The following is a 25,800-nucleotide window of genomic DNA, read 5'->3' as shown; positions in this document are numbered from 1 at the left end:
TAATCTCAGCTCTCGGGACAGAGAGGCATTCAGATCTCTGAGTTCAAGGCTAGCCTGGTCTACAGAGTGAGTTCTAGGACAGCCGGCACTACACAGAGAAACCCAAAAACAAAAACAAAACCAGTAACAACAACAGAAACAGAAGGCTGGATTCCATTTCAGCATTTGGAAAATAAAATAAAATTGCTGCTAGTGTTAAACCTGCATGGTTTTGTTTCTCAGAGCCCCAGAGTCCCCACAGATTAGCAGAGTATTCAGAATGGATGTACAGTACCGGTGGGAAGTGGTTTGCTCTACTGAACGATGCACGCAGCTCTTGGTCTGTATGATATAAAGGGAGAAGGCACAGGGGAAAGTTAACAGGAATCTTTATGCTGCCAATTTGATGGATACTAAACCACAATTACAAGCCTCTTCTTTATAGTAAGTTAATTTATTTTTACATTTTATTATTATTATTATTATTATTATTATTAATTTTAGATTTTATTTATTGTGTGTGGGATAGTGCATGTGTGTGTCACAACTTAAGAGTGGAGATCAGAAGTGGAGTTTTCCTCTTTCAGTCTTTGGCCACTATAGGGAGAGGAGCCACCACCATGGCCGCACATCTGCAATGGATGGTCGTTCGGAACTGCTCCAGTCTCTTTTTTTAATTATTGTTATTATTATTTTTTTTATTAGGTATTTTCCTCATTTACATTTCCAATGCTATCCCAAAAGTCCCCCATACCCTCCCCCCCCAAGTCCCCTACCCACCCACTCCCACTTCTTGGCCCTGGCGTTCCCCTGTACTGAGGCATATAAAGTTTGCAAGACCAATGGGCCTCTCTTCCCACTGATGGCTAACTAGGCCATCTTCTGATGCGTATGCTCCAGTCTCTTGATCAAGAGAAATAAGTAGATGCTCAGCACGGAGCCCCAGGAATCTGAAGGCCTGCAACTCCTTCCGCTACAACAGGCTAATTCACAGGAAGACCGTGGGAGTGGAGCCTGCGGCTGATGACAAAGGGGTCGTGGTGGTTATGAAATGCAGATCCGGTCAGCGAAAACCTGCCACTTCTTACGTGAGGACTGTGCCACTTCTTAAGTGAGGACCACCATCAGCTAGAGTGCTTGGGCTACCCTCAGCAGCATCTGACACGTGACCCAAGAGAACAAATGCTGCCCTGATCCGTGGTGGCCATCCGCAGGGCCAGTGCCATTCTTTGAAGCCAGAAACCTTTGGTGGTGAAGAAGAAATGGACCCGCCCCATCAAGACACCAAGAGCTCCTGAGCCCCACACACCAAAACAAAGACTCCACTGGCTTTTTCAACGACCAAGAGAAGAAGGGTGGGGGAAGGAGGAAGGGGAGAAGGAGGAGAAGTGGGAGGGGGGTTCCCTTCACCATGTGGGTCCCAAAGAGCTAACTCAAGTTGTCAAGCTGGGAAGCAGTATCTTTATCCACTAACCATTTCTCTGGCCTCATCTGCTTGTTATTTGAGACAGAGTTCAGGATGAAGCTCTGGCAGACCTGGAAGTTGTTATACAGATCAGCCTGGTCTTGAACTCACAAAGATCTGCCCTCCCAATCACAGAATGCCCAGCTCAAAGCATTATGGTTTGTAAAAATATCTCATGTATAATTAGATTTACGTGATTATAATTACAATTTTAGATTTGATTGACTATTTTTATATTTAGTCAAATTAACTTTATGTTTATTAGTTATAGTTTATGTTAAACTAGAATCCTTTAAAATCTGTAAAGGATAAACATTTCTCATTGTTCTGAAGGTCAGAAAGCTCAAGGTCATGGCACCAACAGATTCAGTGTCTTCATAAGGGTTCTCTGCTTCATTGATGGAGACTTCTGAATTCTCATGTACAGAAAGGGCTAAACCAGAATATGTAATCACATAAATATTTAGCTATGTAAGAATTACGGCTTTATCCATATTTTAGTGGGTTTTCTAGAGAGTTTCTCTGCATAGCCCTGGCTGTCCTAGAACTCATTCTGTAGACCAGGCTGGCTTCGAACTCAGAAATCTAACTGCCTCTGCCTCCTGAGTGCTGAGATTAAAGAACCAGAAGTCTTAAAGATGCTGGACAAGCATTTTCCTTCTACTTTTTTTTTTTAAGCACCAGAAAGTGAGCCTAGGGCTTTGTCTTAGTCAGGGTTTCTATTCCTGCACAAACATCATGACCAAGAAGCAGTTGGGGAAGAAAGGGTTTATTCAGCTTACATTTCCACATTGCTGTTCATCACTGAAAGAAGTCAGGACTGGAACTCAAGCAGGTCAGGGAGCAGGAGCTGATGCAGAGGCCATGGAGGGATGTTCTTTACTGGCTTGCTTCCCCTGGCTTGCTCAGCCTGCTCTCTTATAGAACCCAAGACTACCAGCCCAGAGATGGCACCACCCACAAGGGGCCTTTCCCCCTTGATCACTAATTGAGAAAATGCCTTACAGTTGGATCTCATGGAGGCATTTCCTCACCTGAAGCTCCTTTCTCTGTGATAACTCCAGCTGTGTCAAGTTGACACAAAACTAGCCAGTATAGGCTTTGTACATACCAAGCACACACACTACTCCTAAACTCCACCCCTAGCCCTATACTAGAGAATTCAGTTATGAAAGAATAAGTTGTGTTATTTTTAAATAAAAAATAATAAAACAACAACCCAGGGTCTGGAAATATAGCTTACATTTGCCTAGCATCCACAAGGCCATGGGTTCAGTCCCCAGCACCATATAAAACTGGGTGTGGTGGTGTACACCTGTGATCCCAGCACTCAGGACATAGAGACAGAAGGGTCAGAAGTTCCGGGTTATCCTCAGTTACATGGGCAATTTAAGGCCTGCCCTACATTCCTGTGATCTTGTCTCAAAAAACAAAAATGAACACAAAACACCTGCCCTGCTCCTGTTGTATGAAAGACTTGGCACACACGTCACTTCTTTCTTGCACTGTGTACTGAACGCAAAGCTTCTCACAGGAGAGACAGGCACCCCATCAGCCACCCACACACCTAGCCCATACACATTTCTATTTCACCCCAGCACTTGTATAAATTCCACATTCACTCTGGGGTGGAGGCAAGGTTTCTTTTTACATATCAAAAACTTAAAAGAGGAAGAAGCCCTTGACTGGGGCTCTGTTGGTGTTAGTCCCCAGGGCAGATGTTTCGAGCAAAGAGTTGTATGGTACAGCATCCCAGGGCCTGGCCAGTCTGACTGCTGGGGGCTCTTTGACAGAGGCTGGTTCTGTGTGCTCAGGCTTGACAGGACTAGGGCTCAGAGGGCAACGCTGCACTGAAGAGCAGAGACACAGAGAGAGGGGCAGAAGAGAGATGTGGAGAGAGTCGTAGGAGAGACTGAGGACATAATTTCTAGGTGAACAAAGGTAAAAGCCTGGGCTAGACAAGAAGGGGAGAGAATAGAGAGGTTAAGAGAGAGTCTGGAACCTTCCCTCCAAGGTTGGGACTATGGTGGAGTGCCAGCCAATAATATCAATAAAATCAGAAAAATTCAGTGTCAAAGAGGTACTCGAGATGGACCCAGCCTTAAGCACTCCAAGCCAGGGACTAACAAAAGACAAGCTCTCATAGAGGGCTGCACCTTTAAATGCAGAGAGTTCTAAGTTAGACCTCAGGCAGCACTACTATGGAATGGGTATAAGCGGAGACCAGTTGGTGCCAGAAAGGGGCACCCAGCCTCAGAAGCCATCCCCAGAAAGGGCCTGCTTGGTTTGTGGCTCAGTGCCTCAAGGCTCTTCAGGTTGGACAAGATGACCTCACAGAGAGCTCTTCCAAGTTCAAGCTCTTTGCCCTGATCCCAAGGGCTAAAACTCCACCCGGGCGTCCTCCAAACTCCATGTCTACACCTGGCAGCCCTTGCAGATGGTTATCTTCCCCTCCCCCACCCCACGCCTCCACTCGGCCCGCCTGTCCGTCTGCCAACAGCCCCACTCTTGGCCTTTCATCTCGTGCCACAGCAGCCGGCCACGAGGCTGTGCCCATCCCCCACCAGCCAGCTCCACAGCTTCTCCAGGGCTTAGGCCCCACTGCAGCTGCAGACCAGGGTCCCTCACAGTGTCACTTATACCCACAGCTTGAGACCTATCCCCCGCTGTCCTTTGCTCCTGGGCTTCTCTCCCAAGGAGAGGTGTTGACAGGTGGAAGGACAGACGCGGCCAGGGATAGCCACCTTCCCCCTCCTTTGCCTGGGATTGGCAGAGGCAGGCCTAGGACAAGATGAGGATGAGTGGCCGGTGATAAATCAAGATGCCCATCTCCTTGGATGGATGGATTATCACCAAGGCACTGTCCTCTCCTGGCCTCGGTCTAATTCCTGGGGCCTTGGGGAAAAGTATGGAATGAGATAGTTGTGATAAAGAGGTCCAAGAGAAGCCCTCAGTAACAGGGGCGTGGCGCTGCTGCGGGAGGCCGGGTGGGAGGAAGTATACCATACCGTGGGGAGGGGGGAAGACTTCAGAGACAGCTCACAGTTGCCCTCTAGGGCTCTCTGAGGAAGGCTTGATGGGCGAGGCAGAAGGAGCTAAGAGCTTCCTCCTGTTGATGGGCATGAGGCTAGGTCTATTTGGGCATGCCCTTACTGCAGCTAAAAAGCACAAAGCCCCATCCAGCAGAGATGGGCTGAGGCTCTATCCACAGACACCATACACACACACACACACACACACACATGCACACGCACATGCCACACACATCCGACCGATTAGGTCTGGCCAAAGTCCTTCAGGGTCTAGGCTGAGATGGGTGAGCATCTCTCACACACACTGTCGCTCCCAACATCAGATTCCGTGTTCCAGGTTGAGACAGCTGGCTTTCCTGAAACCTTAGCCTCTTCCTCACTCAGCCTCAATACCAAGTAACTATTCTGTCCCCAAAGCTGTGGTATCCCTGCCAGTACCCAGCAAGGGACAGAAACATGGACAGCTGGGAGGGGTGGCTCCTAGGGGCGAGGTACGTGAGGAAGCGTAGTTTGAACTGAATACAGGATCGGCTGGATAGGTACCACCAGGTGATCAAAAGAATGGTATCTTCCTGCTGCAGCTGAAGGTTGGCCCAAGGTACTGACTGCTACAGCCAGAGACCCACAGTCTGATAGCCCAAGACAGAAGAATTATCCCTGGGCAGGAGAGATTTGGCAGAAGGGGATGAAGAGAGATTCATACTGTCTTACATAGTTGTTCCTTATTGTTGAACCTCATATAAAATATATCCATAGGGGTGGAAGAAATGGCTCAGCAGTCTTCCAGAGGACACAGGTTAAGTTCCCAGCACCCATATGGCAGCTCACAGCCGTCTAAACTTCCAGTCCAGGGAATCCGGTGACACAGAAGTGGTGTGCTAACATACACACAGGCAAAACACCCATACACATAAAATAAAATTGAAGCTAAAGAAAAAAGATGTATCGGTGTATTTCTTATGACATTTAAAAGTTTAATAATGGTACAATTCAAATGAAATATTAAAGCTAGTTTATAGTGTGTCAAAGTTTCTTAGCTGAGACAAATGATATAGGCCAATACAGTATGCAAAAACAGGAGGGACGGTGGTGAGCATATGAAAATTCTCTGAAACTTTTATGTAAAACAAAATAATAGTGCCAGAGACTGTTGACATTGCCTGGCGAGGACGCCAAGAGACCAACGGCATTCAAGCAGGTCACTGGACAGGTACAGCCTGGCCACTGGGCACCAGGAGGTCTGTCCTGGTGGGTCAAGGACATGCTAGGCTAATGATAGGCTTTTCGGATCACCAGCCTATGCAACACGGTGTGACTGAGTGATGGCAGTCACGCTCAGGTGCTGTGACGGCATAAATAAAGGAACCTGACTCAGACTAAAGGGAGAAGACATTTTGTGTTCCAAACAGGACAGCAACGAGGGAATTGTTTTCTCTTTTCCTTCTCTCTTCTCTCCTCCCCTCCCCTCTTCTCTGCCTTCTCCCTTCCCGGCTTGAGACAAGGTCTTATACAGACCAAACCGGGTTCACTAAGTAGCTTAAAATGATCTCCATCAACTCCTGATTCTCCTGCCTTTGCCTCCCAAGTGCTAGGATTAAAGGTTCGGGACACTATGGTCTGCACATGGACCCAGTTCTTTCTGACTGGGGACGTGGAGCACAGTGGCAGTGCAGGCTAAGGGCAGGACACGGAGCTTGGAGGAGTCGGGTCGGCAGTCCCGACTCCTTACTCATTGTGTCCTTGAGCAAGCCACTCACTCTTGTGGCCTCGGTTTCCTCATCCGTAAAATGGAGCCTATCGCTCCCATCTGCCCAGCTTGCCTCCCAGAGTTGCAAGCGTCACATGAGACAATCATCGCAAGAGGGCCTGGCGTGGGGCAGAATCACCCTGAAAAAATGAGCACCAAGGCCATCAGTTGCTGAGTGGCTGTCACACCCTGTTCTGGCCACGAGGAGTCCTGGATGTAGATCTCCCAGGAGAAGTTCCCTGAGCAAGGCCCTCCCTAGGAACCCAAGATTGCTGGGGGGCAGATGCCAGGCCCTCCCTGAGCCTCTAGGAGATAGCCAGAGTCCCTCCTCCGTGGGTGAGGGCTGCCAGCGGGGGGCCTGGGAGAGTGGGCCGCCTGGGCTGGGAAGATGCTGAGGTAGAAATGGAGGTGCCTGTGAGGGCCCAAGCCCAGGGGGGAAAAAATTCTTACTGGAGCTGTATAATTAAAATCCTATTAAGCGGCGCCTGGCAGTCTCCCACCAACCCCCTCCAAGGCTCCTGCGAACAACACAGCAGCGTAGCACCCTGCTCTCCAGGCTCCTGCTGAGGCTGCCGGCTTGGGAAGAGCTGGGAGCCAGGCTAGCCAAGAGGGAGAGCCAGGATTGAGAGGGGAGTCAGGGGGCTGGATGTATCCAGCTCCAGATCCGGCCCCAGGTCTGAATCTGGACTCTGTACCCTGCCGCCCTTCCTTTTGCTTGGTGAGGAATGACCGTCCTCCATGACCTCCCTCAGACCCTCTGGCCTCGGGACTAAAGTTTCCTGGCTTCTCCTTGTTTCTCCTCCATGTCTCTCCCAGGCTGCCAGCTAGCTTCTTAGCCTCAAGCAACACCCAAAGCCCACTGTTCTCCAGTACAGGGTGCAAACTGGCATTGGGCAGAGTTGGGTGGGCAGAGTTTGCGAAGTGAGATCTGGCTCAAGTAGGTACCAGACTGCCTTCTCTTGTCATGCCCCAGTTTCCTCTTTGCCAAGAGAGCTTCCAAGACCTCCCTTCCCTCACGCATCTACTTTCTGTGCCTCAGTGTCCCTACATCCACTTAGGTTGCATGTTGTTGTCCTCTGTTCCTGTATCAGAAAGCAAATGTGCGTGAGAGTTACACAGCTCCGTTGATTGGTCTCCTCTTAGCAGGGGCTCTGTCCAAAGTCATGCTGCCAAAATGGCTGACTTGTGGAAAAGAAGGGATTCCCAGACACAGCAGCTCCCCAGCCATCCCCTCCAGTGGTCTGGAGAAAACGCCCAGAAACCATTACAATGAGGGAGGACTGTGTACTGGAAAACCAGAAACTTCTCAGGTTAGCCCCTACCTCAGCCTCAGCTCCTGTGCTCGGCTCTGCCCCTTGGGCATGCTATGGGTAATTCTTTAATCCCCTATGGGGCAATAGGGGTCTGCTGATTCCAGACCCACGGCTTCAGAGAGGAAAACAGAGAGATCATCAGGAATAGTGACCTGGAGCCTCAGATCCCTCATGAGGAAGCCTGGCTCTGAAAGACCCTCTGTGATTTTGGTTTTCTTCCTGAGTCACTCGGTTGGAGCCACTCAGGGGCTTTTGGGTTGCATCTCTTGCCCCTGTCCCAGGTTACTCTCACCCAGTCCAGAATGGACCTGGAGGCTTTCTCCATCAACCCAAACTTCCCAGGACCAGGCTTCATCCCTTATTCCTCTTTGCTTTTAAACCTTTCCTGCTAGCCTGCCATCTCAAATGCAGATGAGTCAGAGGTTCAAGACAGAGCTCTGCCACTAACCTTCACATGACCTTGGCCACAGTCACCCTCTCTGGAATGCCCTTTTACCTTTCCATTGGACTCAGTTCCTTCCACCTTTGTCCCTTCCACTTCCCTGTGAGCCTGTCCCCGTGCACACTCCTTTGTGCCCGTGTCCCTCCCAACTCTTCTTGGTCATTTCATCTCCGTGAGCTCTCACAAGGCATGTGATGGGCCCAGCCCTGTGCCAGGTGAGAGGACCACAAAGACAAACCAGGGTCTCTGGTCATCGCACTGGCAAAGAGATGAGCCCAGAGGTTAAAGCGGCAGAGGCTAAGAAGTGGTTTGTACAGATTGGCACTGGTGGTCATCAATGCACGGCAGAGGTGCAGGGCTCTCCTGGGGACTAAACTCACTTCTAAGCATTTCTTGTACTGTTCAGTCCAGGAGTCTCTTGGTCACTGAGACTCAGGAAGGGGAAGCACCTCACCTCGAACCAGTAGCACAGACGTTTTGATGGGAACAATGGCTGCCTTGTGAGCCCTGCCCAAACGGCACCTGCTTGGCGGCCAGGAACATTCTACAGTTCCCGGGAGTAGGGGTAGCTAAGAAAGCTGGAACTATACAAAGCTCAGGCCTCCACCTCTATCCTCTTGTTTCCAAGGAGACAGGTCTCTGTCTAAAGCTCCATGGAGAGGTGGCTAGGAGCTCAGACACAGTAAAACAAGGCACAGCAGCCAGTTCCCAGGGAACATACAAGTTCACTCCTGAAGGTGTGGAGGAAGGAGAGATTCCTGTCAGCAGCAGGGGCTCTGTGAGGTTTTCCTCTATGGGAGGGGACACAGACCTTGAAGCCAGGCCTATCAGCAGTGAGGAGCCTTCACAGTAATCTACTCTGCATAGACCCACAGGAGGTCTGCTTACTCCAGACTCTGGTAACAGAGCATCCTCACACCGTGGAAAAAAGGGTTGAAACACCTACTAAACATCTTCCTGCTGTCGGCTGGCATCGTACACCTGACCTTCTGCACGGTCCTTCCCATGACACTTCAGCCTCCTCGAGCCCCTTGTAAGGAGTCACCAGACCCCTTGGACTTCAAAGAGACTGGTCTTGTCCTGAAAAAGCATGCTAAGAAGCCAGCATGGGACCGAGGGATCGGTAGGTGGGAGGAAGACTCTAGTTTCTGGCTCCCTACCTCTCTGTACCCTCCCAAAGCCCTCCCCTTCCCCAAATCTCAGTGAGACCTTTACAGCTGCAGGGAGCAGGGCACAGCAATCGCAGGCTGCACACCTGGTCCAAAGCTGCAAGTGATGTCACTGCCAGCCTTCCCGGATGTGGGATCTTTCTATGATGACAGACGAAGTCCACAGGCCTTTCATTCCATGCTGAGAACAGTGTGTGTGTGGGGGGGGGGGGCTCAGGGGTGCTTGCCAGAGACATTCCTCCATCCTGGAGTGGAGATTGGACAGGGCAGAATGCCTTTAGGTATACCAACTAGCTACTGAGATCACAGCCATCCCTCATGGAGGTCCAGAGTTCTTCAAGTCTGCCTGCCTTCTATCCCTCAGGCTACAGCAGCAGTCTCTATGCATTCATGGACTTGGGAGAGCAAAACAAAACAAAAAAACAGTGGTCAGGTTAGTATGTGCCCCCTGTCACGGATCTGTCCATACGACCAGTCCTACAAAAGACATTTACTATGAGAAGGGCTGGGGATGTAGCTCTGTTAGCAGAGTGTTTGCTCAGCAGGTACAAAGCCCTGGGTTTGAATCCCAATATCACACAAACTAGACACGGTCACACATGTCTATAATTGAAGGTAGTGGCAAGAAAATCAGGAATTCAAGGTCACCTTCAGGTACTTGGTGAGTTTGGAAGCCTGGGCTACCTGAAACAAGCAGTCAAAAGAGGAGGAGGGGGTAGGAAAAAGGGGGGGAGGGAGGGTAGGGATTTATGTGAGAGGCCAGCGACAGCTGCATGCCAATGCATTTTCTCCACAGAGCTGCACACTCAGCATCTGCCCTCCCTCCCTCCTCTCCAGCCTTCCGTTTTTGGTTTTTCTGCTTTGTTTTGTTTTGTATTCCACCCCCCCCCCAGGCCCCCTAGTTGCATCAACAGCGTGCTCCAAGGGTCAGCCTTTCCCTCTGCACGGTGTGATCCCTGCTGAACAAATCCCACCCCTCCCTCAGTTTCTCTGTCTGCAAAAGACCATTGTTCCTCTTTGTTTGGGGGACATTCTAGGGCTCTCACGGACCTCCAAGTCCCAGTCAGCTGAGTCAAGCAGGGTCAAGCAGCTGGCTCTACTCCCAGCCACAGAGGGACGCCTTCCCACGGAGGGCTGACACTCAGGGCTTCTCTAGTCCCCAGGGCAGGGCCGGCCAGCTGACAGCATCAGCTCGGAGCCCTCCAGAGTCTCATCAGAGTCAGCACTGCTCCCACCCCACCTTCCCCCAGCCCCGCTCAGGACACGCATCACCAACACCTTCCCATCCCATCGAGGGCCTCTGGCGAGCATATGCACAGGAGGGCGGGGGTCCTTACACTCCCTCCATCTTATTACTCCCGTGCCACCGCCCTGACTCTATAAAGTAATTGGGGGCCCGATTTGCATTTTGCTGTGTGTGATTTCTGAGATGTTCCATGCTACCCTACAAAGCCAGGAGCTTCACACTCTACCAGGAGAGACAAGGGAAGGGGGAGAGTTGGAAGAGGGAGGAGGTAGAAGCTGAGAAAGAACACTGAGCCCCCCAAATCCTCCTAGGAAGGGGAGTCTTGGCAGGGTCCCCCTAACCTTGTGCCAGCCCCGGCTTAGGAGCCAGGGTGGGGATGAAGGGGGTGACGTCCGTCCTTTACCTCCCCAGCTCAGTTTCCTCATTTGTAAACTGGGGTTAATGACACTTAACAAGCGAGGGGGGTGGGGGGGCATGTAATTAGCAGCTGCCAGTTCTGGGCTTTGAAGTGGGTGGAGGAGGGGGCCATTGGGCAGGGTGTGGGCAGGACAGAGCTGGAGGCTCAGGGTGCTTGGCCTACAGGGAGAAGGTGGGAGAACCGGGGATTCTTTCCAACTTGGAGATCAAGAGCTGGGGTCACACACTTACGGGGGGGGCTCTGGAGAGCAGGGGGCAGGCCAGAGGCCAGAGGCAGAGGCCAGAGGCAGAGGCCAGAGGCAGCATCCAGGGCATAGACAGCTGTGGAGTCGAACTGAGGAGCCTACGAGAGGCGTGAGGAAGGAGCTAGACCCCAGTTCTTCATCAGCATGCGTTCCTGTGGAGACAAGACACAGAGCCTAGGTTCTTACGCCAGAAGCTTCGCTTCCTGTGTCCACTGACCCACAGCGAGGCACACACAAGGCTCATTGCCACAGACAAAGGCAATGACTGCCAGCCCAGAGGCTCATGGGAGAGGACAAGCATGTCAAGAGAGGAGTTTATGGGGACTGAGACCAGGGAAGTGAGGACAGGAGGGAGGGGAGCCGCCACCTCCTCCGCCCATGGCCTTTCCGCTTGCCCCACTACGTCAGGACTGAGTCACTGGGAGAGGCCACTGTCCAGCAGGGGTGGGAGGACCTTGGGGACCAAGGGCTGGACACTCTCCCAGACCAAGCATCTGTATGGGGCACCTTTGGCCGGGTTGGCGAAGACAGTGGTGTAGACTTGAGCCAACCACCCACGCCTGAGGGGGTAGAGGCTTGAATGGGCCAGGAAGGCCCAACAGGGCCTGTGAGGGTCAGCAAGTTGTCTCTCTGACATCCCACTTACTGCCCCTGCACAGGTGGACCAAGGAACCATCCCTGATACCCCAGACATATGGAGAGGACCTTCTCAGCCACTTGTCTCTACCCACCGGGCCTTGAGCAGGAACCGAGACCGTGCCCTCTCACTCCCATTGTGTGCCTTCTGCTGTCCAGATCCTTCTGCATGTCCCAGGGAGATGCTTGGAGGTGACTGGATTTGGCCATTAGATGAAATTAAGGGAAGGATTTTTGGTATCTACTGGGTTCCAGGCACTATTTGATGCATGAAACATGAGCAGAGTCCTACGGGGCCCCCTCTCTAGCCAGAATGTGAGTGTAGAGAAGGGACTAGAGCTCCTCAGAAGGGTGAAAGGGGACGCTTCAGAAGCAACCTCAGAGGGCAGAGGGGGTTTCAGTGGAGCGGGGAACTGTGGGTAGAACCTCTGCCTGTCATGAGTTGCAGAGACCACTTTCCCACTGGCCCCATTAAGCCTAGGGCTCAGCAGCTGCAGCATCTGGAACAAGTGACATGGATTCTTCCTGCCTTCCCTGCCTCCACCTTTCCCCCACCCCCCACCCCCCACCCCAGTATACAAGTACTGGGGACACAGCAGGTCCTGGTCTAGGCAACTTGACACATGGACTTCTGTCTGCTTCCGTAGACTGCTGTCAGGAGAGCTAGGCATGCAGACAGTAAAGCACTTTCATAATGGGCCAGGAGGAGGGAGAGAGGGGAGAGCCCTTACATTGATGAGTTAAGGGATCCAAGGCTCGGCTGAGCCCTCACCCTGTCAAATTTGAAATACTCCAGCCTGCTGGGGACTTAGGACTTTCTTTCTATGCGTACCATCCTCTATCCCATTCAGTGTCCACTCCTCATGTCCCTGTGCCCCTGGATAGTTGTCTCAGTCATTCCATAAGAATCCTTGTGAATCTCACAGGTAAATCTTGTAGAAAGCCAAAACTCTATTAGGGGCTCTGAGATGCTTGCCGTCCTCCAGTGCAAACTGGACAACCTCAGTTCAGTCCTGGAAATCAACTCCACAAAGTTGATCTGGAGCTTCTACAACATGTGACATGCAAGCATCCACACATCACACACACATACACACACACACACGTTAAAGCCCATAGGCCAGACACAGTAGCACATGTGTGATGTCCCCCTCACAAGCAGAAGCAGGAGGGTCACAGGGGGCTGGAGGCAAACCTTTCATCTTCATAGAGAGTTCCAGGTCAGCCAGCACTATCCAAGTGAGACTATCTAAAAAAGAAACCAACCTGAGGCTGGAGAGATGGCTCAGAGGTTAAGAGCCGCTCTGGCAGGGGACCAAAGTTCAGTTCCCAGCACCTAAGTCAAGTGACTCGCAACTGCCTTAACTCCAGCTCCAGGGGAACTATTGCCTCTGACCTCCAAGGGCACCTGCACTCATGTGCACATAACTACATGCAGAACACACACCCGACATAGTAAAATCTCATCTTGAACAACCAACCAACCAACCAAAAGACCATATTAGGCTAAGTATAAAAATTAGAACATGGTCGTGAAGAATAGATTCTTTAAATGAAATTCTGTGATCAAAGTGAAAAGGTGAAACTGATAGGGAAGAGGACACCCCTGTTCCTGGGACATACACCTGGAAACGTTGAGGGCTGACCCTTGAATTGTTCAGGAGAGGGTGGCTGCTGTATCCCTAGTAACACATGCACACACGCATATGCACACGCGCACACACACACACATGCACACACACACACTGATAGTAAAATGAGAGTGAGAGAAAGAGCATGAGAGAGGCATAGTGGTGCACCTCTGTAATCCCAGCACTTGGGAGGTGGAGGCAGGAGAATCAGGAGTTCATCTGTGCCCAAACAACAATAATGAAAAGTAAGCAACAAAACTAGAGAGGTATAGCTATCAAATCACGGACTGTCTGGGTAGAGAAATGAGGCCGGTCCGTACTACTTCACATGGGCCGCTTTTGAAATTGTACCCAGCTAGAAATAAAAAGAAGAATGGTTGGTTAGCTCCTGGTGGCCACAGCTGGCTCCCTCCTCTTTTTCCTCCTCCTCTTCCTCCTTCCTCATACATCACATCCCAGTACATACCTGGTTGTCATTTTCTGTGTCTTTTTTTTTTTTAATTCATCGACCCCTGTGGTGTGGTTTATTTTCACACCACCTACCTGACTCTCATCTGTATCAACATTTCCATTCACTCCATCTGTGTCAACATTTCCATTCACTCATTCATTCACTTACTTGTTCATTCATTCACTCATTCATTCATTCATTCATCACACACACACACACACACACACACATATGAGCAAGCTCTCCTCATGACTCAGGGCATCCCCCTAGAGAGACACAAAGGTTCACTGACAGCCTTGGTGAGTATGAGTGGCTCTCCCCCAGTGTCCCTGACCTCAGTGGTGAGGTTGCATTTCCCTCTTCGGGTCTCTGGGGCTCTTGGTGGGGTGGACGTGGGCCCTTGTCATGGGACTTGGACGACTTCTCCCTTTACTCTTGGAGCATGTTCGTGTGTTTCTGAAACCCCAGCCATGGCTACAACCCTAGCAGGGGCAGCTGGGCTGTGAGTCAAGAAGCTCTCCCGAGAAAGGGCCGTCTCCTCTTTCCTCACTTTCTGACCCCTTCTGTTTCCCCCGGGCCTGGCCATGGGCCTATCATCCTTGTCTTGTAGAGGTGACATCACCAGGACTCCCCAACAAGCACACACACCCCAGAGAAGCAGGGACTTCTCTGCATCTCACCATCTCTCCTCTCCAACATCAAAGGCCCGGGCGGCCCACAGTGTGTCCCTCCTCCCGGGCCCCAGGGGAAATCAGAGCCTGGAATGTGTACACTGGACCTACAAATAAATAAATAAATAAATACTGAAAGCACGCGGAGCCTGCCTCCCGCCCCTTGCTGCCACCCAGCACCCTGGGCTGGGACCTAGGCACAGGGCCAGCTCCTGACAAGGTCGAGGGGACCGCCTGGAGCTGGAGGTGTGTGTGAAGAGTTTCGCGTGGGCTGAGGTCTGGCTTATCCTAGGCAGCATCAAAAACCCTGTGATGGGGGTGCGTAGAGGAGCCCTGGGCGTGTGTATGGGGGGGTGTCCTTCATCAGACACCTCATCTCGCAGGCTAGGTTACCCCTTGTTCTGTACCTACCAGTCCAAAGTCAGCCCACCTGCTTCAGCAGTGGCATATTGAAGGGCCCCACGTTGGGGAAGATGGTGGACGGGGGATGGGGATTCCAGGAGGATCCCAGATGATTCTCTTAAAGGATGGCAGTAAGTGAAGAGAGAGAGGAGGGGGAGAGGAAGGAGAGAGAGGAGGGGGAGGAGTGTGAAGAGGAAGGAGCAAAAGAAGAGGGAAAGGAAGGGGGGGGGAGGAGGAGGAGGAGGAGGAGGAGGAGGAGGGAGAGAAGCTAATCTCACGAAGAGCAAGAGCCCCAGGGAAGTGGCTTTCATTTCAAGTTCCAGCTTATCTGCTGTGTGACTTTGGGGCAATCACTAGGATCTCTGGTCCTTAAACTCACTGAAGTGCCTCTTTCGATTTGCCTTTCTGAGGGGAGTAGAAAGGAATAGAGAAGAGATGCCCTTTGGAGGCCTGGGAGGGGCTGTGTTCCCACAAGCTCGCCCTCCCCGAGGAACAGGGGACAACTTTTGGTATGGGCGATTCTCGATGTAGAAGCCAGGGCCTCACACAGGCTTGGCAAAGACTCTTCTAGTGAAGATGTGTCCCTTGACTTGACATCTTGTGGGCGTCCCCCATGTGTCTTTGATCTCCTCACAGGGCCTGGCACAGAGTAAACACTAAGAACCACTCTTGAAATGGGAACCAAGCAATGAAGTAGACTGGACCTCTTAGTCGTCTCTGTTTTCATGTATCTCACTCCATACAAAAGTATGCCTATACTGGATACTGTTGCTGGGGCTCTGCCCATCTCCATCCCTGGGTCTGGAGCAGAGCACACACCTCAGAGAGGCAGCATGTAGCCCATCCCTTCTCCTCACTGGCTGCCACAGCCTAAGGAGCACATTCCTCATGGAGTCAGGAGCCTCACGTAAATGCCTAACCTTCCATGTGTTACTGCCCCTTTTCCCAGATCCAGAAACTGAGGCACAGGAAGTAACTTAACAATCTACATTGAGGCCAATAGGGCTTGCTCAATATACCTGACTCTCCAAGTCCTCAGGGCTTCAAAGCCTGGGACTTCTCCAGGTTTCACTCCCTAGAAGTTTTGACTGTCTCAGGGCCTTTGTGGCCTCAGTTCTCATGGCTCTGAGTGGATGCCCGCCATTCTGCAGAGGGCACTGAGCGAGAGGCCCCAGGTGATGTAGAAGCCAAATGACGGGCACACAGAAGCCCAGAGAGAAAGCTCTAAAGGCTCTGACGCCATACTTTGACCTGAGAGCTGGCATAGAGCAGTTGGGCAAAAAGTTGAGAGAGCACAGGGAAGCTCAGAGATCACCATGCAGGGGTGCCCTTCTGGGAGGGATCCCCAGAGAAGTGGGGTGCTGATGAGACTTTCTGCCCGGGTAGAGGGCTTAGGTGGGACTCACATAAGCATGAGTTCAGCCAGCATCCACAGAGTAGTTCTCTGTACCATGTGCCCAGCACCAAGAAGGGACGAAAGACCTTGTTTAACCTTAACAGGAGTCCAAACAAAGAATCTATGATAACTGGCCCCACTTCACAGATAAGGGGGTTAAGTGGCCTGCCCAAGACCACCCGGCTAGTGAGTGTCCACTGCTCTGAGCAGAGCAGGGTAGGATATTTTCAGATGATGACTGATGGATGGATGGACCTAGGTTTGTTGGATCCCCAAACATAACTCTTGCCATATTCCTAGGTCTGGGAAGCAAGAGCAGAGAGTTAGGCCTTTCAGGTTCCCAAAGGAAGGGCACCTGCCTATCTTCCTTATCCACTTTACTTCTAATAAAACTGAAAGTCATAACCATAGTCTACAAGGCCCTGTAACACTGAGTTCAGACTCCTCCACGCCCACTCGTCTCTCATTCCACTCACGTCCCTGTGGACTCCTTGACATCCCTTAGCCCAGCAAACCCTCCCCACCTCCGCCACCCCGGGGTCTTTGCACTTTCCACTGCCTGAGTGACCTCCCCCCAGCTCTCCACCTGGCTCTCTGCTTCTGTGACCTTCCAGGAAGGTGGACTGAGCTCCTTATCAAATACATCTCTCAGTCACTTCCTGCCCCTTTACCCACCTTAATTTTGTGCCTCAGTTGTCATAACCAACTTGTACCCTGTCTGTTGGTTTTATTGGTGGTAGTTTGGTGTGGTTATTTTTGCTTTTTTTTTTTTTTTCCCCTTCAAGATAGGGTTTCTCTGTGTAGCCCTAGCTGGCCTGGAATTTGATTTGTAGACCAGGCTGGCCTTGAATTGGCAGAGACCCGCCTGCCTCTCCCTCCTGAGTGCTGGGACTAAAGGCGTGTCCCATCATGTCTGGCTCATATCTATTGGTTTTGATTTGCCTCCTCTACTCAAGAGCACAGACTCGGCAAAGGCAAGGAGAGCTTGATTTTGATGACCTAGCACTATGTCTTCCATACTTACAGCAGATCCTCTACGAGTCCCTTATCAGTATGTACTTCCTGGATGGATGGATGGATGGATGGATGGATGGATGGTGGCTCTGCCTGGTCCTGAAAAGGGCAGGGTCTGCTTAGACACCCTCCATTGAGTTTATATTTTAAAGACTATTTATCCTATTTTTAACTCTGGGGGAGGCAGAGAGAGTGGTTATTTGCACATGCGTGTAGGTGTCCACAGAGGTGGAGCACCAGACAGCTGTGGGCTGTCCAACATGGCTCCTGGGAATCAAACTCTGGTCTTCTGAAGCAGCAATCAGAAAGTGCTTTTTAACTACTGGGCCAGTAGTTATGCATGCCCCTCCCCAGCTGGGCTCAACTGAGAATCAAATCCACAAGACAAAATGTCCCTTCTTCAAGACGCCTTCGTCAGCAAAAACCCAGGTCCTTCCAACTGACCGATTGCCTTAAGGAGTAGGGACAGCTGTGCCTTCCTCCTGAACACTCCATCTCCCTTCACGACCATCTTCCCAGAGGAGAGGAGGGAGCAGCGGAGCCCACTGGGTGCTGCCCTGGCCAGCCTGCAGCCGCCTCATCAAGGTGGTACCCAGCCAGGAGGCAGGAGGCGGTGCCCTGGCTTATGGCATGAATGGGGCAGGAGGAGGATGAAAGGCAGCCAGTGCTCCCAGCCTAACGAACAAAGGGACCCAGCAGGTGTGAGGGGCCTGGGGGCCACGAGGGCAGAAACTGGATCTGAATCAGGAGATCAGTGTCACCTGCAGCAGGGCTAGCTTCCATTAGCCTTCTTTGGTTGTCACTCGCTCTGGGGACAAAGCTCAGGCAGGAGGTGGGAGCAGGGTCGGGGAATCTTTTCTATTTCTATCTGCATCCCAGTTTCCCCTTCCAAGAAGCAACCACACAGCCGGGTTCTCATCAAGGTCAGAGCCTGGGAAGAACGTGGAAAAGATGGCCTGACGTTGCACTTTTACACAGGAGGCTCGTGAGACCTCCAGGGTACAGTGGCTTACTGAGTCACCTGATTAACCGCTGGCTGAGCCCACACCTGGCTCCAGGAGTTTTGGCTCTGGCCTCAGCTGGTAGGAAGTGATCTTTTCGTTACTTTGTTTGAGTCCCGGGTCTGGATAAATTTACCCAGACAGGCCTTGAACTCATAAGCTCAATGCCTCCTCCTGCTTCGGTCTCCCCAGTACTGGGGAGGGAGGGGGTTACAGGTGCAGGCACCATGCATAGTGGAAACTGATCTTTCTCTTTAATCTGTCCTATCTCCTAGCAGGCTATCCATGAGATGGTGACCAAGAAAGCTAGGGCGGAACTGAGTCTGGACAGTAAATAAAGAGAATTGCTCATGGTTGTCCCAGGGCAGAATACTCCCCTTAGACAGGGTCCCCTAGACAGGGTGCTCCCCAGGCAGGACACTACCCAGCCAGGATCTCCCCATACATTATGCTTTCCAGGCAAGGTGCTCCTCCTAAGACAGAGTGCTCCCAGAGTAAGGTGATCACTAGCAGGGTCGGGTCTCCCAGGACAGAGTACTCCTGGGTCAGGGGTGTCATACAGGCAAAAGGGACAGGCAAGGCTGAGCCTACCCAAGGGGAGGCCAAGCTCCTAGGAGTGCTGGCATGTGGAGGGGACACCTTGCTCCCACACAACTGCCCAGGGCCACCCTGAGCCCCACCCTTGCTGCAGCTGCTTTGCCCCAAGGTGTAGAGGAACCACTGGAGGAAGCCTGGAGACATAGGTGAAAGGGAGGGGGCTGGCCAGGTAGGAGTGGAGGGCAGGGAAAGAGGGAGAGGAGGAGGAGGACAAAGCAGGCCTGTGTGGTACCTGGGACATTCCCAGTCTCTGCCTTGTCCCCTCCCTGATCCTTCTGTGAAAGGGGAGGGAACAATAACACCATTGAGGCCCATTTCCCTGGGGATAACATCTCTGTGTCCGCTGGGACAGAAGCCAAGCAGGTGAGCCTGGTGGGGGGCTGAAAGCCTGCTCTCCAAGCAGCGGGGGCAAGACCTCAGAGAGGAGGCTAGGGGTCCCCAGGAGGGAGACTGGAGGAAGAGAGCCAAACTCCTTGTTTTGAGGTCAGAGCAGGGGGCATGGAGAAAGAGAGCTGTGGTGTGGGGGAAGGGGTGTCACACTCTTCGGTACAGTGGGGACTGCCATCAGGTCCTGATGGAGCCCTTCTCTGTTCTGAGAAGGAATACAAGCATGTCAGAGCCCCAGCTGCTGACCTACCAATGTCAGGAGGTGGGCCCGTCCTCTCCCTATATGACAGACATTCAGAAGGAAGACAACTGTGGCTGGCTTTTGTTCAAGTTGTCCAAGGGTCTGGGGATATAACTCAGTTGGTAGGATGCTCACCCAGCATACAAGAAGCCGGGAGTTGGGTTTCCAGCACCACATAAAGTGGATATGGCTATAAATACCTATAACACAAGTACTCAGAAAGTGGAGACAGAGGGGACAGAAGTTGAAGGTCAACCTTGGCTATATAGGGAGTTCAAGACTGGCCTGGCCTAGAAGCCATCTCAAAGTAGATAAAATAAAATACTGTTTATGTCTGGAACAACAAGAGTTCAGGGCCTCTTTGAGACCCATCCAAAGACTCCAACACAGTGGGAAGCTTCACTAGATATTATTTTACGTGCCTGTTGGCTGTTCCATTTGAGACAGTGTCTGTGTGGTTCTGGCTGGCCTCAAACTCATGGGCCAGCCTTTGCCTCCCAAGTGCTGGGATTACAGGCACTTGAGAAGCTGATACTGTGGATCTATCCCTGAACTGGGCTGGACACCCATTTAATTGGATGATCCTGGACTGGACTCAGCTTGATATATAATGCAGACTTTCCTATAGTCACAATCCTCCTGCCTCAGCCTCCTGGGTGCTGGAATTACAGGAATTTACCACCACTCCTGCCAATTTTGAAACCTTGAGGTCATACCAACACTGAAAATAGTCTAGTGATGTGAAGGAAAACTCACTCAACTTCAGCCTCAAAAGGCTGGTGGGGCAATGGGAAGGGTCACTGGGCTCAAGGGTGACAGGAACATGTTGTCACAGTGGCTTGAGCTCACAGATGGAGACCTCAGGGAAGGGGTCGGGGTCGCGAGGCACTGAGATGACTTCGGAGGATTGGTGAGACTTTAGCCAACATTGACAAGATGGACGTCCTCCAAGCTGAAGGGTGGGGTCCGCTCACCATTGACTCAATCAACTGCTGGCTTCCGTTTATTGAACAACTACTATGTTCCAGCTATTGGGTGCTGTAGACGCAAATAAGTCATGCCCCAGTCATCAAGGCAGCCACTGTTCACTCTGCCAGCAGCAGCAGGAGCAGCCACAGTCTCCATCAATAATGAGACAGTTTGTGTGAAAAAGGATGTCACAGTTGGGCTTAAGCCAGATGGTTGACAAGGATGGATAGAGGAACTGAGATTATCGGGTATTAACATGGTGGCTCAGGGCCCACAAGCGGAGGTCACTGAAAGACAGCTGAAGAACAGGGGTGTTTTCCTGTGGGCCATGGGGAGGCATGGGAGGCTTTTGAGCAAGGGAAGAAGTCTACATTTACAACAAGGTAGCTGGGTGGTGGCACTAGGAGACGGTGCCTGCTTGTCCCTTGGGCCCATTTTGTGACAGAATAGCTCCAGCCAGCTAGGGAAGGATTCCAGAGGACAAGTGGCTAGGGGCAGATGCAGAGATACACACACTAAGGCAGGATCTCAACCCTGGTCCTCCCCTCCAGGCCGTCCGTTTTTCCTCCCCTAAGAAGCTTGTCAGTCAGAGAAGTCAGAAGTCAGAGGGGAGATGTGCCCCCCACTCACTTCCAGCTTCTCTCCATCACACCAGAGGACCAGTGTCTCACTAAGGCTTGCCTCTCTGTGCATGCAGACCATGACTACAGACAGAGGCAAGGGACAGGAAACCCACCTCTGGAGCCTCAGGGTAGAGGTGGAGATATGGGTGGGGGAAATGATGTGACTCTCTGCCAGGTGCCTCATCTGCACCCCCAACACAGGCATGTGGCTCCATGGGGGAGGGGAGGGCTGGAACTGTAGGACTACCAGCTCGTGATATAGTGGTAAGCAGGATGGTTGGTGGCTGAGAATCCACAAAGCCACCCCGCACACAGGCTTCTGCCCCTCAGCTTCAAAGCCACCCCACTGAGCCATGTGTTTCTCACAGGTCCCAGTAGGACCTCAGAAAACGAGAGGCTTCACACTTCACAAGGATACACAGGAGCCCTTGGCCCATCCAGCAGTCCTGACTCATAAGGAAGGTAGAGAGGCCTATGGGCTCTCAGGTGGGCTGGGCTGGTGTTGCAAGCCAGGATCCCAGGCGCCTGGAGGTTCGAGGAGACCTGGGAGGGGTGTCCATCCAGCCATCCACCCTTCCTTCGAAATCTAGACACTTCCCCTATCAAGCCTGTCCTTTTAATAGACACTGCCGGGCCTCTCTCTCTATTAAACAACCCCTCTGGAGTCTCTGTGAACAACGAGACAAGGCACTGCTCCAGTGTCCAGACAATCCTTTCCAACTTGATCCTGTTATGAGCCAGAATCCTGATTTGTTTCACTTTACAGATACAAACAAGGAGGCCTAGAGAAGGTAGCTCGTTTGCCCCAGGCCCTACAGCAAGCAAACAGCACACTATAGAAGCGGATACTTGATTCACTTTCCAATCCCCAGATAGCACATAAGACATTTCCTTCTGACAGTGGAGGCAGGCAGTGGAACCCCATGACGTGACAGGGTGGAGTCCAGAGGACCTTGGGCTCACCACTTGACTTCTGACCTTTCTTGGGAAGCCTTCTGCACCTGGGCTGGGCAAGTTAACCTGGAGGGGCAGTGCCCTGAGTTAAGCCTTCTGGGATGAGACAAGAGGAGGTCAGAGGGCAGGCAGCTGAGGGTCTGCTCTTCCAGCACAGCTGGACCCTGAGCGGGAGGATGGAGGATCACCTGACAGCAATTGCATCCACCAAAGGGATTGGTGGAGAGCTGGAGAGAAAAGTTCTGGGTATCAATGGCTGGGCAATGACTAAGCCATGATATCTTCCTGAGCCCCCGGTTTTCTCCTTGTAAAATAGAAGGCTCTAGGACCTACCTCGTAGGCTGTTCTGTGCTTCTTGATGCCCACAGTGACCTGGCTGGCCATCAGAAGTCATGGCAGGGCCTGCCCTGGGGTGACTGACAGATGCTGGGAGTCACGCTTTCTACCCTGCCTCCTGGATCCCTCCTGCTCCCACCCAGACTCCCAAGCCCCTTTGTAAGCATCAAACAGAACATGCCCAGACTCCCAGTAGCATCTTAAAGCCAGAAAAGAGCTGAACAACAGCCATTGCTCACTGTGACTTCTGTGGGGCTTTGGGAGCCTGCACCTGTGTGTGTCACACCGTCTTTGCCCTCGGCAACACGTGGCTATAGCCGCTTGACTGAAGATTTACCTCACGAGTGTTTGTCTCCTCTCCCGTGCAGGCTCTGAGGAGGCCTACTAAGGCAGGCTGGCTCCTCAGCGGGGACAGATAGCTGCTAACTTGTGGAACAAGGCCTGGCCTTCCCTAGGGTAAGAGCAGATGTTTGCCTCCAGCTGTTTGCTGTTAATCAGTCCCCGGGAGAGGGCTGCTAAGGCCTCCCCAGGGTTCCGCCTGACAGTGGCTGAAAGTGGCTTCCAGCCTGAGGCAGAGGGCTAAAGCCTGGAGAGGTGCGGCCCAGGAGGCCCAAGAGGCATCTTCTCTCCTAAAGCTACGCAAGCGCCCTGGGGTCTGAGCCAGGCTGGTGGAGGAGGGGAAGGCAGCCAAACCTGACTTCTTCCTCATTCTTTGTCTCCTGAGTCCCTCCAACCACCACTAACAATGCCATGTTCTTCCCAGGGCACCCTAATATCCTAGAACGGCCAACCTCCCACTAGCCATCTTGGCCAACCCTTTCTCCCTCAGCTTCCTCTTTCCTGGAGACTTTGAGGGGGGCGGGGGGGGGGCTATGGTCTCCATTGCTCCCCTGTGAGGATTCAGCCAGCCTGCACTTGGGTCCAGCGTTGGATTTGAATTCCCATACTATCTTCAAGGCTGAGTAGGCAGGCAGTGAGCTGGGTGGGCAGCCCAGCGGCTGAAGCTGTTACCATGACAGTCATGGCCATTCCAGCACTTGGGGACCACATCCTATTTAGGATCTTAGATTCTGGGACTACATTGAGACAAATTACCGGGGATTCAAGAGGTTATTAGAAGGATTATAAAGCCATGATCAGGCAGAGAGGCAACATCATGAAGAGGCTCCAAGGAGAGTTGAGGCCCCACGGCAGGAGTCTCTGAAAAGAGGCTTCACACATCTTTAATTCCAGCCCAGGCAGAGGCAAATGGATCTCTGTGAGTTCGGACCTAGGGAGGAGAGAAGCAATGGGGGAGGGAAGGGAGCTCTTAAACCTTTTAAGGAAGGGGAAGATTTCATAGCAGGAGCCCCATAGCCAAGCACAATGAACTCCTGACAGATATCAGGGGAAGTTGTGGAACAAGACACAGGGGGCCTCAATAACGCCACTGTACCGGCTATCACCAACACCAGCTTTTGTGCAGAGGCTGAATTGGAACATTGCATTCTTGCAACCCACAGCAGCCCTGAGCGGGCCACCCAGAGCACCTGGCTTTCTCCTCTGCCGGGGCCCTCCTCCGCCAGCCTGGCCTTTCTAGACAAGTGAGGCTTGAGTTCCTGACAACAAGGACTCTCTGTGACATGCTGTTCTGCTCCTGGCACCTGCTCTGGGGCATTTTGATAATGAGGATGGACCCAAAGGGTGAACGAGCCTCACTCAGGTCCAGTGCAGCTGTATCCCTTCCCAGAATTCAATGGGATCCACTCAGGTGCCGAAGCCAAAGCATCAGGCAGGGTCCAGAGCCTGCAAAGGACCCAACTTCAGCGATGTACCTTCCTCCAGGAGGGAAGCTGGTAGGGTAGGCCATGGCAGGACAGGCCACTGAACTCAAACTGTGTGGCCTACACACTCCCTCCCCTGCTCAACCTGGTACAGAGGGAGAGGCAGAGGGAAAAAAAAAATCTATGGAAGAAGCCTGTGAAGGGCTCAGGGATGGCCCGCTCAGCAGGCAAAGGTGCTTGTGGTACTAGCCTGTTGACTTGAGCTGGGCCCACAGAAAGGTAAGCGGGAAGAAGCAACTCCATAAACATATTCTTTGGCACCTCTTTAAGTGCTTCTGCACACACAGAGAAAAAATGAACAAATGAATGAATGAATGAATGAATGAATGAATATTTTAAGAAAGCAGCCTACATGGTCTCTGATGAAACAAGGTATCAGATGGGTGGAAGAGGATACGGGAAAGAAATATTTGGTATGGTAGTGCCCTGAGAGCTACTAGCTCTGAATGTGGTATCTAGGACATGTTCAGGCCCTCAGAGTCTCAGTGTACCATCCCACCTCTCCCTTGCCCCCACAGCAAAGGAATTATCCAGGCTTCTAAGGAGAAGGGCTAGGCGAGGTGAGGGGCAGATTCCCTGAGCTCCTCCAAAACCCAAGGTGAAGGATAGGAAGGATAGGGTTGTCAAGCAATACCAGAGCAGTATCCTGGGACTGTGGGGATGAGGGCTTTCCTATCCCTCCTGACATCCCTGTCTAACAGGAACCTGAGCCCTAGCCCCCTGAGAAAAATGGCCTGGCCAGTGATCTGAATGAGGGTACCCCTGTGGTCGCCATCACTAGCCTAGACCCCTCCTCCCTTTTCTATGGTATCACTTTCCCTAGCCCAACAGGGATGCCCATCAGCTGCCCAAGCTGAGAGCCTTTTCCCTGAACTCAGGACCTGGGGAAGAGAGAAGAAGGAGGGTCAGGCCAAGCCCAGAGCTCAGTTTCCAGTCTGGTCACTAAAGCAGGATTGGAGATCTTGCCTCATCTCCCAGATCCAAGCCCTCATGAAGATAGGATAGGGACTCAGGGAGGGAGGGTTGTTTAGAGGTGGGGAGTGATAAAGAAAGAGCTCTGAATCCCCACACCTCTGAGGGGACACCTGGCCTAGCCTCTCTGCTTCCCCTCCCATGTCTCCATCCTCCCAGACTGTGTCTTCATCCCCCTTACAGCCCCCTCATCCAATTAGTCGGTGCCCCTCTCCTTGTAACCATATGTGGGTCTCAGGTTCCTTGTAACAAGGAACGGGTCCCACTGTCTTTGTTCCCATACCTGCTACCCACTGGGTACCTCCAGAAGGCAGAGCTCAAACGTGTGGCTCTGCCAGATGTGAAGCAAGTGGGTATGTCCCTGGGCACCAAGCCTGGCAAACAACTGCTGTGGCTGCAAGCCCAGGAAACAACAACCCGGGCTCCCCACACCTGGTGCCAGGGGCCCAGGGACAGCCTCTAGCTGTCCAGTGCCCTATGAAAAAGAACTAGGAAGCCACACAGGGGAGGCGGCCGGGCTCAGGAGACTACCAGGGCCTGGCACCACCTACCTTCTTCTTCTTTTTTTTTTTTTCCGGGGCCTGACACCACCTACCTTCTTCTTCTTCTTTTTTTTTTTTTTTCCAAATCATGTTACTTCA

At 52.1% G+C, this 25,800-nt stretch overlaps 1 long non-coding RNA gene and 1 pseudogene across 1 annotated transcript; one reads left to right on the top strand and one right to left on the bottom strand.

The window, feature by feature from the left end:
* The first annotated feature begins 599 nt into the window (after positions 1-599).
* LOC147001411 (large ribosomal subunit protein eL28-like) lies at positions 600-6,849 on the top strand (annotated as a pseudogene).
* A 4,194-nt stretch (positions 6,850-11,043) lies between these two features.
* LOC147001410 (uncharacterized) lies at positions 11,044-22,861 on the bottom strand. Its single transcript, XR_015044850.1, has 3 exons — positions 22,362-22,861; positions 14,454-14,551; positions 11,044-11,207 (listed from the first exon to the last, which is right to left on the bottom strand). It is a non-coding gene; the product is annotated as an uncharacterized LOC147001410 (long non-coding RNA).
* Between the last annotated feature and the right edge of the window lie 2,939 nt (positions 22,862-25,800).

Source organism: Mus caroli, unplaced genomic scaffold, assembly GCF_978045245.1.
Source record: "Mus caroli unplaced genomic scaffold, Mus_caroli_1 scaffold_13, whole genome shotgun sequence".
Taxonomy (NCBI): Eukaryota; Metazoa; Chordata; class Mammalia; order Rodentia; family Muridae; genus Mus; species Mus caroli.
The sequence above is the reverse complement of the archived record's forward strand: the minus strand, read 5'-3'. Positions and strand labels throughout refer to the sequence as shown.